General features: G+C 36.9%; 1 long non-coding RNA gene across 1 annotated transcript; it reads left to right on the top strand.

Moving 5' to 3' along the window:
• Positions 1-13,207: 13,207 nt before the first annotated feature.
• Positions 13,208-24,990, top strand: LOC123655048. Its single transcript, XR_006743310.1, has 4 exons — positions 13,208-13,277; positions 13,963-13,968; positions 14,457-14,466; positions 24,978-24,990. It is a non-coding gene; the product is annotated as an uncharacterized LOC123655048 (long non-coding RNA).
• Positions 24,991-25,842: the final 852 nt, after the last annotated feature.

Here is a 25,842-nt window from a genome sequence, read left to right as displayed (position 1 = left end):
ACTTATATACAAACTTCCAACCCCCGTTTTATCCCCTTAGGGGTCGAATTGCCTAAAATTCGTTCTTAGTGGATGTTTACGCCCTAAAAGGAACATATTTGCCAAATTTCAAGTTAATAGCTGTTATAGTTTCGGAGATTTCGTGATGAGTGAGTCAACCTACCATAACCCCATTTTAACCCCAAAAGGGAGTTGATTTCTAAAGATACATTATTTGAACACCTTCTCAACATCTATAGAGCATACATTTTAAATTTCAAGTCTCTTACTTCAAAAACATAGGACTTTCATACAAACTTCCAAACCCCGTTTTACCCCCTTAGGGGTCGAGTTTTGTAAAACCCGTTCTTAGCGAATGTCTACGCCCTATAAGAAGCCTATCTGCCAAATTTCAAGTTTGTAGGTGTTATAGTTTCGGAGATTTCGTGATGAGTGAGTAAACCTACCATCCCTCGTTTTCACCCCAAAAGGGAGTTGATTTCTAAAGATTCATTATTTGAACACCTTCTCATCATCTATAAGGTATACATTTTAAATTTCAAGTAGCTTACTTCAAAAACATAGGACTTTCATACAAACTTCCAACCCCCGTTTTGCCCCTCTAGGGGTCGAATTTCGTAAAACCCGTTCTTAGCGAATGTTTCCGCCCTATAAGGAGCCTATCTGCCAAATTTCAAGTTTTTAGGTGTTATAGTTTCGAAGATTTCGTGGTGAGTGAGTAAACCCACCATCCCCCGTTTTAACCCCAAAAGGGAGTTGATTTCTAAAGATAGATTATTTGGACTCCTTCTCATTATCTATAAGGCATACATTTTAAATTTCAAGTCTCTTACTTCAAAATCATAGGACGTTCATACACACTTGCAACCCCTATTTCACCCCCTTAGGGGTCGAGTTTCGTAAAATCCGTTCTTAGCGGATGCCTACGTCTTATAAGGAGCCTACCTGCCAAATTTCAAGTTTGTAGGTGTTATAGTTTCGGACATTTCGTGATGAATGACCTTTCGCGTTTATATATATTATAGATAGATAGATTATAGATAAATCGATCGATGGTACACATATGTACAATTCACAACTTAAGAACTAAATATATACAGATAATTTTGATACAAATCATGTCCGCGTGGAAATGTGCCAAGAGTGCTGGCAGCATTTCCCCGTTGAATCGCCATGCCGATTCTCTGGGCAAAAAATGCACCAGCCTACTTGTTACCAGTGGAGGCAATATGGCAATAGTGGCATGTTTATAACATTAAAATCGTAAAATTATATACAAGTAAAACCGGAAACAATATCTAGTCTATTTGTAAGCCTCTAGTGTTACTTCAGTGTGAACAGTGACGGTATATGAAGCAATCATGGCTAACAAAGGGTGAAATTTCTGACCGAAATATAGTGTCAGAACGGTAAGTGAATCTTGAGACATTGTTGAGGTATGAACTTCTTGAAATAGATTATTTGAACATTTATAAGATAAATTATTAATTTAAACTAAATTTAGAAAGTTTTGCTTTAAAAGTTAAATTAGTTTTATTTTATTTATATTATAAGGTATGTATTGGAACTAAACAATTTGAACTAAATGTGAGTTATTAGATATTAAAATAAATTTTAGTAATAGATTAAATTTATTTTGAGACTTTAATTATTTAAAATCAATAATATCTCTTACAGGTTACAATTTAAAAGAAAATCCTCTTACTCATCACTTCAGCCTAATACAGTCCACTGCTGGACATATGCCTCCAAGTTCGCGCCAAAAATGGCATGAACTCTGTAGCATATATTTTTATTAGCACGTAGTTTCGTTCCTGCTGATGTATAATAGCACAGTTATGCACTAGCGTTGCTATTTACTTTTTCTAGGCGACTGATTTAATTTTTTGGAATACCCTCGTATCGTATTACGTTGCGGTGCACCTTAGGGGGTAGTTGTGTCGCGACACACTGGGTTTGCTGTATATAAGGCTCAGGACGTGTGTTGCGGGCCCTTTTTGCTCTTTTCTTTTTTTGGGTTGGATTCTCTCGCCGTCTTAAGATCTGAGTGCAATTTATTGTGGGTGAGTCATTGTAGTTCTTATAGGTTTAAGCTTTGCTTTAGTGTAAGGTGATTTTGTGTGTTTTGAAAAAAAAAATTAAGATTCTGTAGGATTTTTTTTTACTCTCTCTCTTGTGTCTCGTGTTAGGAGTTGTGGGTGACTCTCTAACCCAGCAAGCAATTTTTTAACACGTAGCACTGGCGCCCAGCGTAAATTCTATAATATTTAAAATTATTTGTTTGTCGGTGAATTATTTTAATTATTTTATTTTGTAGGGTATCGCATTGGCACTCAATTTTTTTTTTCTTATTTCTGGTAAGTGGTTTTCTCTGGGTATGAAAGGGGTCTTGTCCTTGTGTCTTTGCGTGTTTTGTGTTTTGTGAATTGTGTTAAATTATTACTTTTCATTTTTATTAATTAAATTTGATTACTGTTTCGTTTAGGTTGTGTATTTATATTAGTATGTTTAAAATTTAAAGTTAATATTTAAAAGTTTTTATTTGAATTTAAAGGATTTGTCCGAGCGTAGTCACGGTTTTTGCATTGTTAATCGTTCCTTGCTAAAAATTTTCAGTTACCTACTTTTTGTATTAATTATTTCTTGCTCAATAATTTTTGCCGTAACTAAATTTTTTTTGACTACCCTCTATTAACGAATATTTTTGCTTACCTTGTACTTTCTTTGTTACATTTTAACATTAATTTAAATCGAACTTTTTTTGTACTTTTTGTTTCGTTTAAATTTTATTATTGTGCTACGATGACTCACTTAATAAAATTCGTATCCCTGCCTAAGGCTGAGTTAGAATATGAGGTGGTTGTTCGGAATGAGGAGCCAGCTGCCACAGTTTTAGCTTTACGTAAACAAATATTACAATTGTCGGAATTGTTACCGTCAGAGGAGATTTTGGTCAGTCCGTTGGATATTATAACCGATTTGGCAGGTATTAGTGACACTTTGATAAAAGTGAAATCAATTATTAATATATTTTAGTTATAATAAATTTTAGTTTTCGGTAGGGAGTTGGTGTCGTGTGGTTCGCATTATTTGGACTCTGATAGTATAGAGGACATGATTTTTACTCCTCGTGACTGTTATGCGGAGAACTTGGGTCGATTGGCGAGTATTTTCGATAAAGTTCAATTTCGGTTGTATGCCGCACATTTAAAAAATACTTCAAGTTATAATTTGCGTCGTAGGACTGCGGAATTTAATGTTGGTGATCTTGTTTATAAGAAAACTTACTTCTTGAGTGATAAAGATAAATACTTTTCTAAGAAATTAGCCCCTAAATTTATCAAATGTCGAATTGTTGGTAAAAGGTCTCCTCTTGTATACGTATTACAGGATATGAATGGTAAAGATCTTGGGGTTTGGCATATTAAAGATTTGAAGTTAACAGGAAGTTCTAGCAGTAAGGGTAATTGATATTGTGTTTTCTTTTTGTTTTAAATCTATATTACGTATTCCATTTTTTGAGACGGGTGATGATCTCATTTTTTTTATTTTGTGCTTATACAAGTACATGACTTATGATAGTTGTGTGTTGGGTACATCTCTAATGTACTTTTGGTGTTTATTTTTGTTGAGTTATTCCACTGAGCAATAACTTAATTTGTGTGTGCTGGGTGCATCTCTAACGTATCTACTCACTCATATTATTTTGTTTAAAGCCTACGCCATAAGTTGTTGTTGTTGTGTTACAACTTAATTCTGGAACGGGTGGCGATTCCACATATTATTTTATTCTATTGAATATATATTCGATTCTAATTGTGTTATGCACATTCTAAAGCCTACATCGGGAATACGGTATTAAATATGGATTAAAAAGAAAAAAAAATTTGTTAAATTAAAAATTTTAAGTAGCTGCTGAGTGGTGCTCATTTATAGACCGTCACTCTGAGTGTCAGGGCGTTAATTGTCTAGGTCGGTTAACGCACGTTGATAGTTGAATTTCAGGATGTTGTATGTTAGTGACGTATGATTGGGTCGTAAGACAGTGTTGCAGTGAATTCAAAATTATATGTGGTGTTTTTGTAATTCGATTATCTCTTATGATTAATCTATCAAAAAATTTTTTTTCTCTTAGTATGGAGTTAAATTTTATAATCCCTTCCTGAGCTTACCAGATTCTCTCCTTACATTAGTTTTTTTTTAGAATTTTGCCAGAGATGCAAAATTCTTCTCTGTCAGGGGGGGTATTGTAGCATATATTTTTATTAGCACGTAGTTTCGTTCCTGCTGATGTATAATAGCACAGTTATGCACTAGCGTTGCTATTTACTTTTTCTAGGCGACTGATTTAATTTTTTGGAATACCCTCGTATCGTATTACGTTGCGGTGCACCTTAGGGGGTAGTTGTGTCGCGACACACTGGGTTTGCTGTATATAAGGCTCAGGACGTGTGTTGCGGGCCCTTTTTGCTCTTTTCTTTTTTTGGGTTGGATTCTCTCGCCGTCTTAAGATCTGAGTGCAATTTATTGTGGGTGAGTCATTGTAGTTCTTATAGGTTTAAGCTTTGCTTTAGTGTAAGGTGATTTTGTGTGTTTTGAAAAAAAAAATTAAGATTCTGTAGGATTTTTTTTTACTCTCTCTCTTGTGTCTCGTGTTAGGAGTTGTGGGTGACTCTCTAACCCAGCAAGCAATTTTTTAACACGTAGCAACTCATGTGTTTTGCCCATAGTCACCACGCTGGTAGGCGGGTTGGTGATCGCAGGGCTGGCTTTGTCGCACCGAAAACGCTGCTGCCCGTCTTCGGCCTGTGTATTTCAAAGCCAGGAGTTGGATGGTTATCCCGCCACCGGTAAGTTCCATGGTGGTCGTGGAACTGTGTAATCCTCTTACTAACAGGATTCATTTAGCACCCGTTTGTATCCTAAAAATTATGACATACTAGCAAACTATCGAATTATCTTAGTTTTCATTAACACATAGAGATAGGGCGCGATAATAAAATAGGTTTGCCAACAAAATTTCTTATGATGTACTTCTTATAATATAATATGTACCTTAATTTGCTGTACTTTAAGATACACAGTTAAAAGTGTAATTAAATTATCACCAACATAAATTATGTCAAACCTACACGTTCTCAAAAGCAATTCAGGATTTCCAGGTCGGTGAGAGGATTTCGCTGTGCTTGTTACACCTGAAGCAATCACTGGGACTCAAGGGTATTACGCTTATGAGAAATGTTGACTGTTAATATTACCTTGTTTTAAATAGAACTGTTTCTAAATCAATCTATAGCTTTTAAGGTAACACGTTTGAAATTAATTTCTTTACATTTCAAAACAATGGTGTTTTTAAAAGGTAAATTATATTATAATTTTTTTTTAAATAATAAATTTTAATTGTCCAGTTACGAGGCAGTGCAAAATTAATCATTTTTGTTTGTGTGCATTACGTTACACCCTACATTGACTTGAATATTTTATCACATTTTTTTTAATTCACAAAAGTGAACTACATTTTCACATTAGATTCGTTACATTTTTTTTATATATAACTAGGTTCGCAAACAAGCGTACGGCTCACCTGATGGTAAGCGATTACTGTAGCTTATAGACGCCTGCAACACCAGAAGCATCGCAAGCGCGTTGCCGACCCAACCCCCAATCCCCCCAGGACATTAGAATCCACTTCACTTGTAAAATAATATATAATTAATAATAAATAAATAAATGTCTTTAACGTACACACACGGTCTTCCGTTCCTATGGCGAGCAACTTAATGCTTGTGTTTTAGGTAACAGCCGACTGTGATATCTACATTTCTTTTTTAGAAATATCATCATCATCATCATCATCATCACAGCAGCCTTTCGCAGTCCACTATTGGACATAGGCCTCCACAAGTTCACGCCAAAACTGGCATGAACTCATGTGTTTTGCCCATAGTCACCACGCTGGGCAGACGGGTTTTTGACCGTAGGGCTGGCTCTGTTGCACCGAAGACGCTGCTACCCGTCTTCGGCCTGAGTATTTCAAAGCAAGCAGTAGGATGGTTATTCTGTCATCGGTGGGGTTTAGAAATATACAGACAAATAATACATGAATAAATGTATATACAGTACACTTAGATTCTGCGCGGGAACCGAACCCACCATCCGCTAAGCAGAAAAGAAGATCACCACAAACTGCACCATCGAGCTAGTAAAAAAATCACACAAACACACACACAAACTTTTTAGTTTTTCTTTACTCATTGTGTGTCATGTTTTGTCATTAACACACTGGCCGCCTGGAAAACATTTACTTTTATCAATAAATCTGCCAATTTATACCCCTTTTGATGTTGTCATTTATATGTACACTGACAACCTGTTTCGGTTGCAGACAGGTACAAATTACATGAAAATAATGAACAAAGCGAACTAAAAACATTGCAAAAAATAATAAGTAAGACCATTTATGAAACTGAAATCAACAATATTTTTTGTAACTTTCTTTCTTTAACTCCTGTAACCTAAATCCTTTTTTAAAATCATAATATAAATTTTTTAAATCGTAATAAGAGAGAGCATGATTGAGATTTACAGTTGCGCGCGCGCTGCGTCTCGAGACGGTCGTGTCACACGTGATTACAGTGAAACCGTTAAGGCGGCGGCGTTACAAGTTTCGAAAATGACGTTAAAGTGTAATAGTTGTAATATAGTTATTAGCGAGTTATTAGCATACGTGCAAAACAAGCTGTCTGTAGCAGATGAGGACAGCATTGTTAGAATATGTGCTTCTACGTTCTCATCGGAACAAATTGAGGATGCAAAAAACTTGCTCGTGAATTCCCTACCGGCGGATCAGCGCAAAACTACGAGGAAGGGTAAAGGCAAAGAAAATCGCTCCATGAACGATATAATCGGCCTTTTTAAGGTCACCGACCCTGACGTTTTGCCAATTTTCGTGGCGAGAGATTTAGATAAATTGCCTCCGATTACATTTGATCACCTGGACGTATCTAAACTACTGAAGGATCTGGCTGTTGTGCAGGCTGACATTAAAAATATCAAGTCTTCATACGTAACCGTCGACCAGCTGGAAGAGCTTAAAAGGGAGTGCCAACATTTTAAGCAAACGTCGCCGCCCTTTTCGGCGGTAAAGGTGAATATGCGAAGAGGAGCATATCGGGACAGTGGTCCGATTGGATTGTCGCAATTCGATGATACGATTATTACGAATCAAAGTCAACATCTTAACGAGGAACCGTCATCTCCGAAAGATTGTAATCTGAATTACAGATGTATAAATTTTATGGAAAGTAATTATAAATCTCAAGTAACGGGCGGCAGCGTTGTCTCAGCTGGTGAAGGAGCGCGCGTCGCGGAACAAGTAATCGGTGCGGTAGCGGGTGCGGGCCGGCCGAGTATTGCATCATCGCCGACGCCCGCGCCGACTGAGCCACGAGCCAGCCCACCAGCCAGCTCGGGGGCAGCGTCGAAACAGGCAGCGGGTGCAATTGCGCGGTCGTTCGCCGAAGTAGCGAGCGCGGAGGGGGAGTGGAGAGTGGTGCGACGAGGCCAGAAACAAACGAGATACCGTTATACGGGAGCCGCGGGTGTCTCCAACGAGGAAAGTAATTTTAAAGCGGCAGATCGAAAAGTGCCCATATTTATAACGATGATTCATCGGGACACGACGGAAAACGATATTGTGCAATACGTTTACGATAAAACGAGAGAAAAGATAATACTCGAAAAGATTTCCTTTAGTAAAGAAAACAAGGACTACAACGCTTACAAATTTTTTGTATCAGAGCGGAAAATAGATATTTTCTTAGATAAAACGCTTTGGCCCCAAGGTGTGATTTTTAGGCGCTTCGTCAACTTCAAGCGCAACCATAGCTCTGGAACGAACGGTACAGTGAATACCGTAATCGGCCCGACCCCAAATGGTAATGGATAAAATTTTCCCGTGTACTTTTGTCAGTTTTAATTGTAAGAGTATAAAACGATCAGCTGAGCATGTGAGGCAGTTGTGTCAGTCATCGGATGTTATTGCGCTTCAAGAAACGTGGTTATTTCCACACGATATTCAGTTTCTTAGCGAGATTGATGACCGTTTCGGCAGTACGGGCACCCCTGCGATAGATACGGCGGCGGGCATGGTCTGCGGTCGACCTTACGGAGGTGTAGCGTTATTGTGGAATAAAAGTGTATTTCAAAATGTGTCAGTAATAAACTGTGATAATCCGCGAATATGTGCGATAAAAATAGTGCTGGGTGATAGGTCCATCCTAGTGTTTAGCGTATATATGCCGACGGATACAGTGGTAAATCTCGCGGAGTTTACGGACTGCCTCAGCTCGGTGAGTGCTATTATTGATAATATTAATATAGAATGTGTCTATATACTCGGCGACTTTAACGCGCATCCAAACGAACGCTTTTATGAAGAGTTGACGTGTTTCTGTGACGAACAAAACTGGTCATGTATAGATGTACAGTTTTTAGGAGTGAGCGCGGACACATACACATTTGTTAGTGAAGCCCACGGGTCGAAAAGGTGGCTAGATCACTGTATAACCACGAAATCTGCGGTATCGTCTATTTTGAATGTTAGTGTAAAGTACGATGTGTTGTGGTCTGACCATTACCCTTTAATAATTAAATGTAATTTGGATATTGTTAAACCGAAGTATACGAGTACATATAAAGTTGTAAACGAGATTCTATGGGGAAATAGAAAACCGGAGGATATTTTATTATACACGAAATTATGTCATGAAAAATTGAGATCAATCGATTTCCCCGAAGATTTTCGTTCTTGTAGTGATTTTACTTGCGAGTCTACCGATCACACTTTACTTATCGATAAATTATATGGCGAAATTATAGATATTTTGACGGTAGCCGCAACGGAATCCAACACTGTAAGATTGCGTGGCGGGGGGCGGCCGGTGGTTGGGTGGAACAGATATGTGCGCGATGCTCACGGGGAGGCCAGATCTAAATTTTTAATGTGGGTTTGGTGGGGTAAACCAGATAGTGGAGAAGTATATGAGGAAATGCGGCGTAGTCGCAATGTATTTAAGTCACGCTTACGCTGGTGTCAAAACCACAGCGAGCAAATTAAAATGGACATTGCGGCTACGCAGCATTCGAACAATGACTTTAAGAACTTTTGGAAATCTACCAATAAATTAAATGGTAGACCTGGCTTACCAGTGAGCGTTGAGGGTATTAATGACCATAGTATTATAGCGGACATGTTCAAAGACCATTTTGCGGTGACGTCACCGTTGGGACCATCACAGCTTGGAAGAGATGATTGTACGGGTGGTCAGGAGATTGAAATCCGATTTACAGCAATGGATGTCAATAATGCTATAGCCTCTATGTCCCGTGGCAGGTCTCCTGGCCATGACGGTCTGAGTATTGAACATCTAAGATATGCGGGTCCTCATCTGCCCGGAGTGCTTGCCATGTTTTATAACTTGTGCATGGCACACTCGTACTTGCCTTCAGCGCTGATGAGAACTGTGGTGGTGCCAATTGTGAAGAACAGAACGGGGGATGTGTCTGATAAATCCAATTACAGGCCTATCTCACTAGCCACGGTTGTTGCGAAGGTTCTTGACAGTTTGCTTAGCGTCCACCTTGATAAATATATAAGCTTACATGATAATCAGTTTGGTTTCAGGCTAGGTTTATCAACTGAGTCGGCCATACTATGTCTGAAGCAGACTGTTAAGTACTATTCGGTTAGACGTACATCTGTATATGCCTGTTTTCTCGACCTTAGTAAGGCTTTTGACCTGGTAAGTTACGATATCCTATGGCAGAAATTGAAAAATACTGGACTGCCTGAAGAAGCAACCAGAATCTTCAAATATTGGTACCGTAACCAGGTCAATGTTGTGCGATGGTCCGAATCTTATTCGCAGCCATATAGGTTGGAGTGCGGAGTTAGACAGGGAGGCCTAACCTCCCCTAAGCTCTTCAACTTATATGTCAATGCCCTCATGGAGGAGCTCAGTGGCACACATGTCGGTTGTCACATTGACGGAGTATGTCTTAGCAACATCAGTTACGCTGACGACATGGTGTTGCTGAGTGCTTCTGTTTGTGGCTTAGCGAAACTGTTGAGCATATGTGAAAACTATGCTCACAGTCACGGCCTTATTTATAATGTGAAAAAAAGCGAATGTATGGTCTTTCAGGCCAAAGGAAAAGCATTACCATCAATTGTACCACCCATTAAATTATATGGTACGCCGTTAAAGAGGGTGTCGCAATTTAAATATCTTGGTCATGTGGTAACCTTTGACTTGAAAGACGATGCTGATATCGAGAGAGAGCGCAGAGCATTGTCGGTTAGGGCGAACATGATAGCTCGCAGGTTTGTTCGTTGTTCCACCCCGGTTAAAGTAACGCTCTTTAGAGCTTACTGTACTTCATTTTACACAAGCAGCCTGTGGATCGATTTTACGCAGAAACAGTACAATGCTCTGCGCGTTCAGTACAATAATGCTTTCAGGATGCTGATGGGACTGCCTCGATGCTGCAGTGCGTCGGGTGTGTTCGCTGATGCGCATGTTGATTGTTTTCACTCGACCATGCGCAAGCGGTGCACATCCCTGGTGCGCAGGGTTAGGGATAGTCCCAGTGGCATCCTGAGGGCATTTGCTGACAGACTGGATTGTCAGTACCTGAACCACTGCCGTATGGTTCACGTGCTGACAAATCAGGGCTGTATTAGATATAAGATATAGATTAAGGTAGTTTTAAGTTTACTAACATTAGACTAGTGTTTTTCTTATATATGTTACTAACAAATATGATCTTTAAGGTCGAAATAAATGATTTTTATTTTTATTTTTTTTTATTTTTATAATTCTTCATTGTTTTTTTGCGTTGGCGCAGAGGTCGGAGCCATGGATTGTACCTGTTGCGCTAGCGGTTGTGGGTTCGATCCTCGCACATGACAAAACATTTGTATTGGCCATACAGGTGTTTGCTGTGGTCTGGGTGTTTGTGCAGTCCTACTGGGTCTCCCTACCGTGCTTCGGAGAGCATGTTAAGCCATCGGTCCCGGTTGTTATCATGTATACCTGATAGCGATCGTTACTCATAGTAGGGAATATATCCGCCAACCCGCATTGGAGCAGCGTGGTGGATTATGCTCTGATCCTTCTCCTATAGGGGGAAATAGGCCTATGCCCAGTAATGGGATATTACAGGCTGAAGCGAAGCGAGTTTTTTTTGTGATGTGTCTTTCTTTTTTTGTATACTTTCGTAATGCCCATATGTGTATTGTCAGCGGACGGCGTGATTTGATTGACGACACTAAGAAAATAATGTGAAAAACCGCTGTTCTGGACTCCAAAATAATGCTGCGTCAAAATAGTAATAGCTTAGTTCAGAACAAGTATTAACATTTACGTTTTAAAACCTATAAACGCGTTGTTAGCATCAAACCACACGAACGAGAAATATTTCCTATTATTTTTCACCAATGTTTATACAAAGTTTTGTTACAGACTCATAAACTTTTAAAACTTTCCTAGGAAACAGTCAATATTACCCGCACGAGTCCACATTTAAGTGTACACTGACTTTATGAAATACTCACGGCTGTAAGTTTTCAATGCTATAAGAACTTCCTGCACAACTTATTGTAAATTGAACGCGATTTCACTCGAATAGTCGGAAATATTTATTTGATTTGAATTGAAATCGTTACAATTTATTAATAATGTTAGTATTAAATAAGCTTGAGACCATCACTAAAAAGGTTACAGTTAAAAACATTTTGAAGAATTTATCTCATGCTTGACAGTTACGATAAGAAGTTTTAGGAAGCATGCAAGATTTCTGAGCTTTGAATTTGAACGATCAATCCATAAATTTTCAGCATATTAAATATATGGTAAATTAAGTTCTAATTATTCTTTTATTCATTATTCTTCTCTACTTAGGTACTCTTAAGTTTTGCTGTAGCAGTATAATTACTTCCTTGTTGGTGGAGAGTTCGAAGATCATTTGCCTCGCCTTGTCCACCGCGTCTCTGAGAGGGCGTAAAATGATAAGTTGCAGTTGTCCTAATAGCAATCATTAAGCATACTAGTCGGTCCCGGTTGTTATCATATTTAGCTGATAGCGATCGTTACTCATAGTAGGGAATATATCCGCCAACCCGTATTGAAGCAGCGTGGTGGATTAGGCTCTGATCCTTCTCCTACATGGGGAAAGAGGCCTATGCCCAGTAGTGGGATATTACAGGCTAAAGCGTAATCATACTGGAGGAATTATCTTCTACCTCGCACGAAACAGGGTGAAGATTATCCTATATAAAGAGCAGACCTTTGTTTAGAAGTTAAACGTATATAAAATTATTTCAGTTCAGAACATTTACAGACTGTTACCGTTTAGTTTAGAAAGTGACTATTGTGTTTGCTCGAAACGAAAGAAAAAAGTTTCCAGTTACATCGTGTATACGTTGGTACACGAAAAAATAGTTAAGTAAATGTGATATCGTAAAATGTGATATCGAAGATTACTCAAAAAGAAGTCATCATATGTCAACCAGCTTTTGAATCTAAAGATCCTTAAAAATCGATATACGCTGTGAAAGCTTATACGGTATAATATGCGACGAAAAAATAGTCAAGTAAATACGTATTATTAGATATAGTCATAAAGTAATTCTAAGATCTCAATTAAATTTAAATGGGACAACACGACATGCAACACCTTTCAATTAAAAAAAAAAACATCGAAATCGGTCCAACCAGTCAAAAGTTCTTAAGTAACATACATAAAAAAATGCAATCGAATTGAGAACCCCCTCCTTTTTTGGAAGTCGGGTAGAAACGGAATTCAATTTGATGATAAATTGACTGAGAATATTTCTTCTTGTGTCGTGTCCTCGTGTGATCGTCCGACCGTGACTGCCTTTGCTTGACCGCTGCAATGAAACTAGGGAATTCTGAACGTATATTTATTCTGAGTATTTTTATTGTTTTTTGAAAATTTACTAAAGATTTTCTTACAATAGTTTGAATTTATCAAAATTTAATTCAACATTTACTTTATTCAAATAGGCTTCAAAGGCACCTTTGAATCGATCACACGCCGTTCGTCTACGTTCGTTCGTTATGACAGCCTAACTTTGTTTATTCATTTTTGTTAGTAAATAAATATTAATGATACAACTTTTTCAGTTGCTGTAAAGTGTCCGAAACGTCGGTCACGTAAAAAACCTAATAAACCGCGATTAAATCCGAAAGAGTGTTCATTATAATGAGTGAAATTCGCGTTAACATTGGAAAACTATAAATAATTGTTTATTTTTAATTAATTAAAAGAAAATTAATTAAGAAAATCCCTAGTTTTACACATGTTCGTTTTTTTGATAAAATTATGTTATGATAATATTTAAAAAAAAATTACATTAATTAATCTATATATATCAAAACGTGAAGTATAAACTTTGTACAATTAATTACGAAAATCCCTACCTTTACACATGTTCGTTTTTAAGATAAATGTATTTGTTATGATAATATTTAAAAAAAAAATATGTAGTCTTTCGACTGATTGGAAGCTCCTTTTCTATATTTGCAGGGCGCGGGCGTAGGTTATACTCGCACTCTTTACAATATTATGTAGGTAGTACTTAAAAAGATTATAACAAAATTGTAACGTACACCGAACACGTGTATGCGTGCACGGTCTTTGGAGTTCCGATCGAGTCTATCGTGTGGCGGAGGGAGAAACTCAGAGCAGTGCCTAGGACTTGCGACCCAGGTGTAGGTTTAAAGAGATCCCCTTTGAGATGCGCATCAACGCTCACCTTCACTGCTCGAGTTATACGCCTCGCGTAGCCAAATTAATCGTAATAGATAACAATCAATTCGTTTGCACAAATTAATTATTGAACGAGTCTAGGTTAAGCTACTAGCAGGATACAACAAGTGTATCGTGCCAAGCCAGAGCCAAGACTGCCTTAGCGGCGGTTGCACCGTTCGTTTCGTACACGTCAGAATAACTCGAGTAATATAATAAATGAAGGTAGATGACTATCGAACGATGTGCTAGGTGGCGCGGTCGTTGCAGCTGTTGTTTATAAATTCCTTTCTAATTGCGTACGACAGTGCTATTGCTGACAAATACATTAATTAATCTATATATTATAACGTAAAGTATAAACTTTGTACCACTTTTTACGAAAATCGCGCGCACGGAGGAGTATGAAATTTCGCACACTTATAGTTTATATAGAGAAGAAGTGCAGAGTGCTAACATTTAAGCAACACACTTTTTACAACAGTCATTTTATAACAGTCAAAAGTTCTGAGATAACATACATTAAAAAGAATTGAAAACTCCTTTTTGAATCCTTTTTTGGAAGTCGGTTGAAAACAGTGATATAGGTACATATATGACCAAAGATTTGGATACTGTATCAGAATATTACAAGTTATTATTTATTAATCAAAGCTTTTCAACTCAACCTTATGGAAGCTGTAGAAATCTTTCAACATCGTATTGAAAAGAGGATATAATCTTTACTAATGACGAGAAACGGGACCCTATTACTAAGACTTCACTATCCGTCCGTTCGTCCGTCTGTCTGTCTGTCTGTCACCAGGCTGTATCTCAAAAGCCGCGATAGCTAGACAGTTGAAATTTTTCCACATTATGTATTTCTGTTGCCGCTATAACAAAAAATACTAAAAACAAATTGAAATTTTAGGGGGGCGGGGGCTATCATACAACAAAAGTGATTTTTGGTCGCTCTTTGCCCGGAAGTTAAATAGTTCGCATAACATTTATTATTATATTTAGTTTAGTCAATGGTACGGAACTCTACGTGTGCGAGTCCGACTCGCACTTGCCCGATTTTTAAATTTATAATACGTAAGTAGTAATAGTTTTAGTATGGACTTAAATTTTCTGAGTATATACGATTACGTTAGCGTTTTACATTTTCGGATATTCTAATATTTACTCGATCTTACAAAAATCTCAGCATTATTTTAGAAAAGTTTAATTGTATCAAGTTGGATTCGATTCAATAATACTATTCTATCAACGATAGTACGTCGATGGCTCTGAAGTCCAATTTGATTATTCTTTTGAAAGTGGACGAGGAAAACCAGTTGATTCAATCACGGAATACTGCGGTTTTCAAAACTCTACCTAACCTCAAACTGATCTATGTATTTATTAACAATATATATGGACATGTATGTTGAAAAAAAATCAATAACCGCTTATTTTTTAAAGGTGTGATTATGTTTAATACGTAGATAATTTTACTAGCCCAATAGTGAAGTTTGTCTATTTTATTATGAGACCCTTTTTTATTCTATTTATTTGTAAAAGAATATTTTATACATAAAAAAGAATTCTAATAATTTTAATATTAAGTTGACGTTGGTGGAGAGATCCTTTTTTTTACGTGAAGAAAATCCATCATGGATACCCTCCGGCGCGGGGGAGCCAGAGGGTTATGTCAGACTCCTACTGACAAAAAAAAACACCACGTATGAGCAGTCGTCCGCCTGGGTGGAGCGAGATGGGGTCGCGGTAGCATTCCCCACCGCGCCCCGGCGGTAGGTCCGGACAAAGACACCAGGCCCCGATACAATGGTGGGGTGGCCTCGCTCACAACAAGGCCACCCCTCAGACGTGTGGGGTCGTGTCGTTCGGTCTCCCGACTATCGGCCGGTGACCCCACTATTACGAGGGGGGAGGAGGTGGGCAAAACGTCTCCTTCTTGCCCCCGTTCGTCTGCGCCGGAGTGGGTCAGCGGAGACGTCGGTTTCCCTGGCCCGCTCCGCGGCCTCCTTCTGCGTCATTACCTCTTCGCAGAAGGAAGACCGCCGCCTGCCACGATCTCTCACTGTCGAGCATGCCTTTTACAACACTCGGCAGTGAGAGATCCCGTCCGAGGATAGTGGAGAGATCCTAGGTTAGCTTGTGTATGTGTATTGATAGTGGGGATAGAGTTAGCAACACGCTTGCTGTTCTCCTCGTTTTGTAGGCGTATATAAGCTAAATTGATTTCTTCTTATTAGTATAACTCGTGTTCGTAATCCTAGATTTATTTTTAAAAAATGATACACATTTTATATATTTTATCTATAAATTGATTCCTGGATGGTTGAGCTAAATAATCTTAAGCTGTTTTTGGAAGTCTAACAACCATTCTCGTGTACTGTTACGTGTGCCATTTACGCGTCCAACGCGGCGGTTTGCGGGTTGGATTCCCGCTCGGGATGGATATTTGAATTTGTACAAAATATTTCTTTACGGTTTGTCTGTCTGGTCATTTGGTTTTCCCCTCGTTGCCTTGAAGAACGCGTTAAGCGGTCGGTACCTGTTGTTGTCATAAACACATAATAGCGATTGTTACTCATAGAAAAAAATATATCTGCCACCTTGCAGTGGAGTAGTGTGGTGGATTAAATTCCAATCCTTCCTCTACACGGAGAAAGAGGCCTATGCCCAGCTGTGGGATTTTACAAGGTGAATCGTCGTTTTTCCTGAACTCGCTTGCGATTTGGTTAGTATACAACTTCTGTTATAAATTAATCACACTATTTTAAAAACTTGGAAAACGAGCATACGGTGAAGTATTTCATCAACGAAAATATTCATATAATAACATATTAACACTACATAGTAATTTGTCGTGTCTTCTCTTGATATATTGTTACACTTATTAAATAAATTTAATTAGTTTTGATTAAATATTCCTTCATTTGATTTTATGCTCTATTCCTCACATCACACAGCTCGATATTGTTCGAAGTGAGATTTTACCTGTTCTTCGAAGTTTAATGTAACTGAAATGTTAATAAACTCAACGTTTCGTATCGGGACTGTGTGTCAGTGGTAACTTAAAATACATTTTCATTTAAATTGTCCGTGTAATCTTGATAACGTTGTTACCTACGCTGTGTATATAAGTTTTCTCGTTTACAGATAATGAGTGAAATCAATTAATTTAATTACATTAACACATGGCTATTTAATTTGCTAAATAAAACATTAATGTGATAGTTTTACTGAAGAGATATATATATCTTTATGTTACCGAACAACAACGAAAAATAAAGTATGTAGTTTCCACCATTATTTAACTTATGAGAAATTCTGTATGAACTCAGATAGAATGGAATTTTGGTTAGGGCAACGTATATTAGGGATAACACAGTTCCACTACCACCTTGGAACTTAAAAGGCCGACCGATAGCGGGATGACCATCAAACTGATGGTTTTGAAATACACAGGCCGAAGACGGGCAGCAGCGTCTTCGGTGCAACAAAGCGAGTACTGAGTCACCAACCCGTCTGCGCAGCGTGGTGACTATGGGCAAAACACATGAGTTTACGCCATTTTTGGCACGAATTTGTGGAGGCCTGTGTCCAGCAGTGGACTGTGATAGGCTGAAATGATAAACGTATGTAACATTTCAGCTTATGTTATATTTATTTTAATAATACAATATTTTACCACTTTGTTGCCAATCGATAAAAACGTCAAAGTTAAAAATAAAACAAAAATTATGAGACATCAATGAAAAACCAATCTCTGCCAAGAAATAACTATATATCAGGCAGAAGTGCGGAATTGCATTTTCCAGTTAAAATTGTTTTCAGTTCAATTGCAACAGGCTCAGTCAATGCGAGCTAGCTATGCTTGGTCAGGTTTAAGTTACATAAACAAACAATCCCTTGTTATATTACGATAATGGATATTATGTAAATAGATATGATTATTTATTTAGATATTGAGTAGTAAATGTTTAAAAATACGTAACAAAACATGTTTGGCTCTTTATATATGTTATACTTATATTTCTTAATTTCATCGTTTTTATTATATGGGTGATAGATTACAAATACTTGGGTAAAAATTATTTTCTAATTTTCTGACGGCTCATGATAATTCTTGCTTTGAACATGATATTTTACAGACTACACTAATCTCATTATCAAATGAGAGCAATTTTTTTTTTTTATAACTAGGTCGGTAAACAAGCGTACGGTTCACCTGACGGTAAGCGATTACGGTAGCTTATAGACATTTGAAACACTAGAAGCATCATAAGCGCGTTGGCGAATCTACCCTCAATTCCACCCAGTCACTCTGGTCACCTTACTTACCAACAGGAATACAACACTGCTTGAAAGCAGCATTATTTAGCTGTGATCTTCTGTAAGGCCGAGGTACTACCCCAGTCGGGCTGCTCCATATTTTGAGCAGGAAATTTCCTTCTGTACCCTACCCCGGTTAAAACTTAAATCTAACCAGACCTTATCAGACCATTAATTTGAATTGGGGATATGAATCAAATCTTAAAAGCTTATTATATAGACAAAGATATAGTGATTTATAGCTTGTCACGCTGTCACAATCATTCTTGTAGTCACAAATACAAGTACCTTTGCTTCACAGACGCGTAGCTCAATGAAATTCTGCAGCGCTATGAATGTCCGTCGCCGGCAATAACTCGATGATATTGCTGTAAAATATGCGAGGATTGCGTCGTCACTGCAATAAAAATACTTTTGGCTTCAAGAACCTAAAATTATGAACATTCTGAATCTTACTTAAATCAAATAAAAAATATATCATTCAAGGAGATATTGAAATTTATAAAAAACTAAAATGTAGTGCCACTAAACAAAAATGCAAATAAATAAATAAATGGGTGTCGTAAGAGGCGACTAAGGGATAACACAGTTTCACCACCTTGGAACTTAAAAGGCCGACCGATGGCGGGATAACCATCCAACTGCTGGCTTTGAAATCAAGGCAGGTCGAAGACGGGCAGCAGCGTCTTCAGTGCGACAAAGCCAGCCCTGCGACTATGGGCAACACACATGAGTTTGCGCCATTTTTGGCGCGAACTTGTGGAGGCCTATGTCCAGCGGTGGACTACAATAGGCTGAAATGATGATGATGATGATGAAACAAAAATGCGATAAAACAACAACAACAAAACATTGAATTAACCACATACCACAGCTTTATTATAGGTACGTAGTAACAAAAAAAAAACCGGCTTCAATTAACATCGACAAATTATACGTTGGTAGTCAAATAAATAGTCAACTAAGTACGTATTAGATATAGCTCAAAAAGTATTCGTCAGATATCGATCAAATTTAAATGGAACCACAAGCCAAGCACCAGCCTTGGATTAAAAAAAATCGGTACACATTGTAAAAAGCTATAAGGAAAACTTCCATCTTTTCTTGAAGTCGGTTACAAATATCAGTCATAATTTATTTGTGAAATGTAATATGAATGGTCCAATCTCTTTGATAATGGTTTTCTACGCAGTAATTTCTTTGATTCGTTTCGGGCTTTATTAACGAAAGATATCCATAGTAATGAAAAATCACCAATTTACGTCTTTTTTATATACACACTATTTATTACCACTTACATTATTACCAGGAATTTGTTTGAAATTGGACGCACAAATCATTGTAACAATAATAGAAATACGGTTTTAGTGTGTGTGTAGTATTTCCAATTTCATGAACACAGAGGTACGTCTGGCAAAGGATATTGTTAATCTTGAGAATAATAATTAAACCTATTATAACTAGCCGTTAGTAGCTTATATTATTTTATTTTTTGATTTATTTATTAAACTTTATTGCACGCACAAAAAAGAAGATACATTTTAGAACGATTAGATACAAAAACAAATAATGTATGCAAAGGCGGCCTTATCGCTTATAGCGATCTCTTCCAGGCAACCTTACTACAATTCCTCTATATCCTGTTCAACCAGAGAAATAAAATTACTATGAAACAGTATGAAATAATTACTGTCACTTAATAAAACACTTTTTTCGGATTTTATCGCGGTTTATTGTTAACTTTTGATTCCCGACGTTTCGGATACTTTACAGCAACCATGGTCACGGGAGGACTGTCCTGGGAGGAGTCCTCCCGTGACCATGGTTGCTGTAAAGTATCCGAAACGTCGGGAATCAAAAGTTAACAATAAACCGCGATAAAATCCGAAAAAAGTGTTTTATTAAATGAGTAAAATTCGCGTAAACATTAGAAAACAATACTGTCACTTGTTATTTCATCCTTTATTTTCCATTTTTAGTTCTCCCTTACTCTATTTTTTTACCACTAGGTCGGCGAAGCCTACAACCTGATAGTTACAACACTAAAAGTATTGCAAGCGTGTTACCAACACTACCAATGACCCTCCCCAGAAGCTCTGGCCACCTTTCTGACTACTATAATAAATAAATAATAGGAAACATTTATAACATACACACACGGTCATCTGTTCCTAAAGTAAGTAACTTAATGCTTGTGTTATAGGTAACAGCCGACTGGTATAGCTACATAATTTTTTTATTTTTCGATAAACAAACGTATAAATAATACATATATAAATAAACAATACATGTGGGTTTTATTATCTTACAGTAGCTGTTGGTTATTCAGGAATATTTATCATTGAAACTATAGGTTTATGATAACTGAAATAAGAAACATAAGTTTGCGACTTAACGCACGCACACAACGCCGTGTCGAAGACTGCCGAACTGAAACGACGTTAGACGATGCACGGCCTTCAAGCCACACCTCCGTGCCCGTCGGAGTGGGGAGCGTGAGGTTTTTTTCGTTACGGAATTTCTGGATTCGGTCCCCGCGCTCAAGGCCCGCGATAGAAGCTATGCAATATAATATATTACACCCGGACTCGGGGTGGGAATCGAACTCACAACCCCGGCGCAGAAAGCGGTTTAATTTTATATATATTTAACATTTATATTTCTCACTACTGAAACACAACGCTATTTGAAAACAGTATTATTTAGCTGTATGAAGGGAATAATGAAAGTGGACGAAGCGAAACAAATATGTAAGGATCGTAGCAAGTGGAAAGAAGTGGTCTCTGCCTACCCCTACGGGAAAGAGGCGTGATTATATTTTTATATATTATATGTATTATTTAGCTGTGGTCTTCTGTGAGGTCGGGATACTTTCCCAGACGGGCTTTGCCCTACCCCAACAAATCATTTTGTGCGGAAATAATGCACTAGTAACGATAGAAGCACTGATATTTTCGATGATCTTAAATATATTTTGGTAAATAATTGTCTTAATCCTGGATACAAATATACTTTACTTCATACGATTATATTACCGATACAAGAGTCTGGTGCGAAGTTGGGGAGACCAAGTCCAGGAGTGGACTGCAGTACGCTGATGTGACTCTGAGGCTGACTAAAAATATTTGTCACGAATGTAGAATTCAACAATGAGCATTGAATATTATTCTGAAAACAAGTAGGTAACTAAAGCCAAACTAAATATAACCTGTACTTATCAAGAAATCACATACCGCCTCCCTAAACTATTGACTTACGAAACAATCTTCAATTGAAATTTACTAACATTTGGTGGCTTCCTTTAGAAATCAACTGGTAACTATTATCGAATCTTTAAAGTAAAATGATATTTACTGCAAAAGTAATAAGGATTCATATCGTTTGATATCTTATTTAATCAAGAACATATTACGCAGAAGCTATAAACAGAAATAACTATTATGGAGGTGGTATTCAGAAGCGGGCAGCCGTTCCGAATGATTCTGATTTCGTTTTGTTATTATCACATAGTATTCATTAAATGGTTTGAATTTCTGCAATAATTGTATTAACAATTTCATCCTTATTGTGAGATTTTCTTCTTAATGAAATTGAAAAAATTTTGGTACGATTTTGAAATGAGATAGGTATATATTAACTAGCATTCTCTTTCCAAATATGTCATATATAGTACATCCCTACTAATATAATAAAATGTGAATACAAATTTGTTTGTTACGCTTTTACGCGAAAACTACTCGACCGATCATCGTGAAACTTTGTACACATATTCTTGGAGGTATTATAAGTAACATAGAATACATTTCATTAAAAATGCGACCGAAGCCGTAAATGTTAGTTACTAATAGCTGTTCCACAAGGACTAATTCTAGAAACTATTTTGGTTTAATAGAACAATACGTGGGCATAGATATGCTTCTGTGTCAACAATGTATCATTATGTTATTACTTATTTTTATTTTATTTTATACTTTATTGTACACCACAAATATGTGGCACCACAATAATGGGCTGACTTATGGCTAATTAGCCATTTCTTCCAGATAAAACACTTATTATATTAGCATGTTATTATCAGTTATAGTGTATATATTTATGATGTGTCGATAATACAGTAAAAGTATAACGTTTTAAGCAATACGCAACTACTTAATTTACTAGCCAGAGTGAGACCAGGTATATTCTTCAAAAACATACCAAATTCAAAAAAGAAAAATGCAAAATTAGCAAAAATTAACATGAATTAACAGAAAACATCGAGAAAACTCTAAACATTAATTCTGATAATGGAATAATATAAGGTCTATATGTATAATAATTATTTTAAGAAGACATACGAGGAAATGATAATATGCAAAATAGGTTGCAGATGTACATAGCTTGTAACTAAATACTTAAAAGCGTAGTCTTTGAAACAAAACATTATTATCTCATAAATTATTATCAGAATTAATTTAATGTTATTTGCAAACAAACAACATTTGTACACATATGAGACAAATGCTCTCTACAATCCTCATAGATTTCGGAATATGCTTCCCACAGAACAGAATGTAAATACACGACATTGTTATACAATGAACGACGAAACATAAATATGATATACGTTTTATAACAAAGAACATTAGTACTTATAACTTAAGAATAAAGATGAATTTAGTACGTTTGTATATTCTTAATGGCAACGATATGAGCGTTCGAACACGAGTTGTAGAGCACGCAAGAAGTTTTTCAGAGATAAATATTTTGGACGATATCCAAAAGCGTACAGCGTGAAAACTCATATGAAATATATCCCTTTTTAGTGCCTTAAAATTTTGTCCGGACGTGTCTTGTGCATCGATTTGCTGCACTCTGTTGACCTTATTTCAGATTTGATATCATTGAACTTATTTTGAGATAAAAACTTTAGTAAAGTTGAAGTTTTGTGTTTCACAAACGTAAATTATATTGTAAGTTCATCCATTTCGTTTCAGTGTCATATAACGCACATATGTTTTCGCTTCAACCTGTAATATCCCACTACTGGGCATAGGCCTCTTTCCCCATGTAGGAGAAGGATCAGAGCTTAATCCACCACGCTGCTCCAATACGGGTTGGCGGATATATTCCCTACTATGAGTAACGATTGCTATCAGGTGTACATGATGACAACCGGGACCGACGGCTTAACGTGCTCTCTGAGGCACGTATGCATTCAGCCAGTAACATCTCACTGCTGGGCTTCTTTCTATGTAGGAGAAGGATAATAAGTGTCATAGCATTCGCGTGTTCCTATTAATTTTAACGAATTGTCATTCTGATCTAATTTTAAACGGCTTGATAATATCACAGACCTGGGTGAAAACCTTTTTTTAAAACGATGATTGGTTGAAGCTTTATCCGCCACGCTACTCCACTGAAGTAATATTGATGGTTGACTAGCTTAGTCGGTTTATCATAAGAGTTAAAAAGGATCGTTGTATAAATATAATTCGTCATATTTTAATTCGACTGTATAAACTTTGGATTAATATTTTTCAATAATATCAAGGCTTGCTGAATTATATTCTTCTATTGCTATTTATTTTTTTACCAACAAAGGTAGAATTTAAAAGAAAATCGTAATGTATATTCACTCATCGTTACCTTTAACAAATTCGGTATTTATTCGTTTTGTGTAGAAAATTGCTTAATATTTCTGCATAGTAGTTCGCTCGCGGCACCCTGCGAATGACACCGCTCGAACTAGCGCCTAACTTTGCCTCTGCTTGTTTTCATAATTTACAATCTCGTGCGTCTGACGTTTTTTACCATTGAAAATTTTTATGAATATAAATGATTTTCATCTTGCCTAGAAGGAAAACAGATGATTGTGCACGTCGAATGGTACTACTTGTTTAATACTGTTATGAAAAAAATATTTTTTTACTGTTTAACTCCTACGAGCCCACTTTACAATTGTGAAGTGTAAGATTGAAGATGTATCTGGAGTAAAAAGATTGGTACTTGGGTTGTTTGAGAAACGAAAAATAAACTAACCAAACATAAATGTGGTTGTAAAAACTATAACAATACTAATCACACTAGTTGATTAAAGTCTACAGCTGAGTGAGGCACGACATATGAGGAAGATCGTGAGGTAAAATAAACCCTAGTAAGTTTATTAAGATGAACTTACCTAAAATAAAGGATGTTATTAAATCGCAAAGACAATCGTACAGTTACCATACCACTTTTGGATATTAGACTTTTTTATAAATTATCTTTAATAAAGAATCAAAGTAAACATTAAATTCACAGGTCTATAGCGATACAATCAAAAAAATTATTCTAGATAATTTTAAATAGCTTTCGAACATTAATGAAAGAAGTTTATTTTAGTATTTCTAAAATATTATCTCATTTAAATGAATTTAATCGAAAATTTTAATTTATCGTACGTTTTGAACCGTTTCAAACAACTTACTCAGCAATAATCTATTCAGATCTGTGATAATATAAAATATAAACTTTAAGCTTTTAAACTTGTTCAGTTTACTCCTTTAAAATCTTTCATATAGGGTCCTTATATGATAAAAATATGAGGAGTAAAATCTACTGAACGAAGACGTCGTTACGTTTGTGGTAACGCCATCTATTGATTGCGTTACGACGTTTTCTAATATATAATTTGATTCATTTTTTTTATGTCACTAGGTCGGTAAACAAGCATACGGCTCACCTGATGGTAAGCGATTACCGTAGCTTATAGACGCCTGCAACACCAGAAGCATCGCAAGCGCGTTGCCGACCCAATCCCCAATCCCCCCAGGAGCTCTGGTCACCTTACTCACCAACAGGAACACAATACTGCTTGAAAACAGTAACATTTTGCTGTGATCTTCTGTAAGGTCGAGGTACTACCCCAGTCGGGCTGCTCCATATTTTGAGCAGGAAATTCCTGCTGTGCCCTACCTCAGTTTATATGTATTATGTATGTTTCATTTATTTTCCATTTGATACGGTATAAATCTTTTTCTTAGACTAGTAAGCCTTTTTTTCTTATTTAAATAGTCGATCTAAAGGAGTAAACTCCAGTCGTGCGTCGGAGCTGACACACACACTCTTTAATAAGTAAAGCTAGTTAAAGTAAAAGGAAATTAGATCGTTAGTTTCTTGAAAACATAAACGATGGTTAAACACCAAAGCGTACCCGTGATCCGGAACAGCGACTTTGATAGGAAAAGACGCTTAAATATTTATAAACAAGTTTCTCTTTTGACTTCCCCTGGTTTTTTTTTTTTAATTTCCGGCTTAAGATTTGTTACAAATTTCTTTATTTCGTTCAATAAATTTAGTAAAAGACGGGTTCAAGTTATCTTAATACTAATTTTATCTAGCCTTGATAAATTAAAACGGTGGGGAGACCAAAAAGAACTTACAACCAGACTGGAAATAAATATTTGTATAAACACAATAATATCCACTCCGAGCGGGAATCGAACCCACGACCGTCAGTGTTTAGACGCCGCCAACACGGCACATACACCATTACACAGAGAGGTCGGATAAGTGTTTTATCATCATCATCACTGTTGGACATAGGACTCCACAAGTTCGCGCCAAAATGGCATGAACTCATGTGTGTGCCCATAGTCACCACGCTGGGCAGGCGGGTTGGTGACCGCAGGGCTGGCTTTGTCGCACCAAAGACGCTGCTGCCCG

The sequence above is a fragment of the Melitaea cinxia genome, chromosome 7 (genome assembly GCF_905220565.1).
Source record: "Melitaea cinxia chromosome 7, ilMelCinx1.1, whole genome shotgun sequence".
Lineage (NCBI taxonomy): Eukaryota > Metazoa > Arthropoda > Insecta > Lepidoptera > Nymphalidae > Melitaea > Melitaea cinxia.
This window is presented reverse-complemented; position numbering and strand designations above follow the sequence as displayed.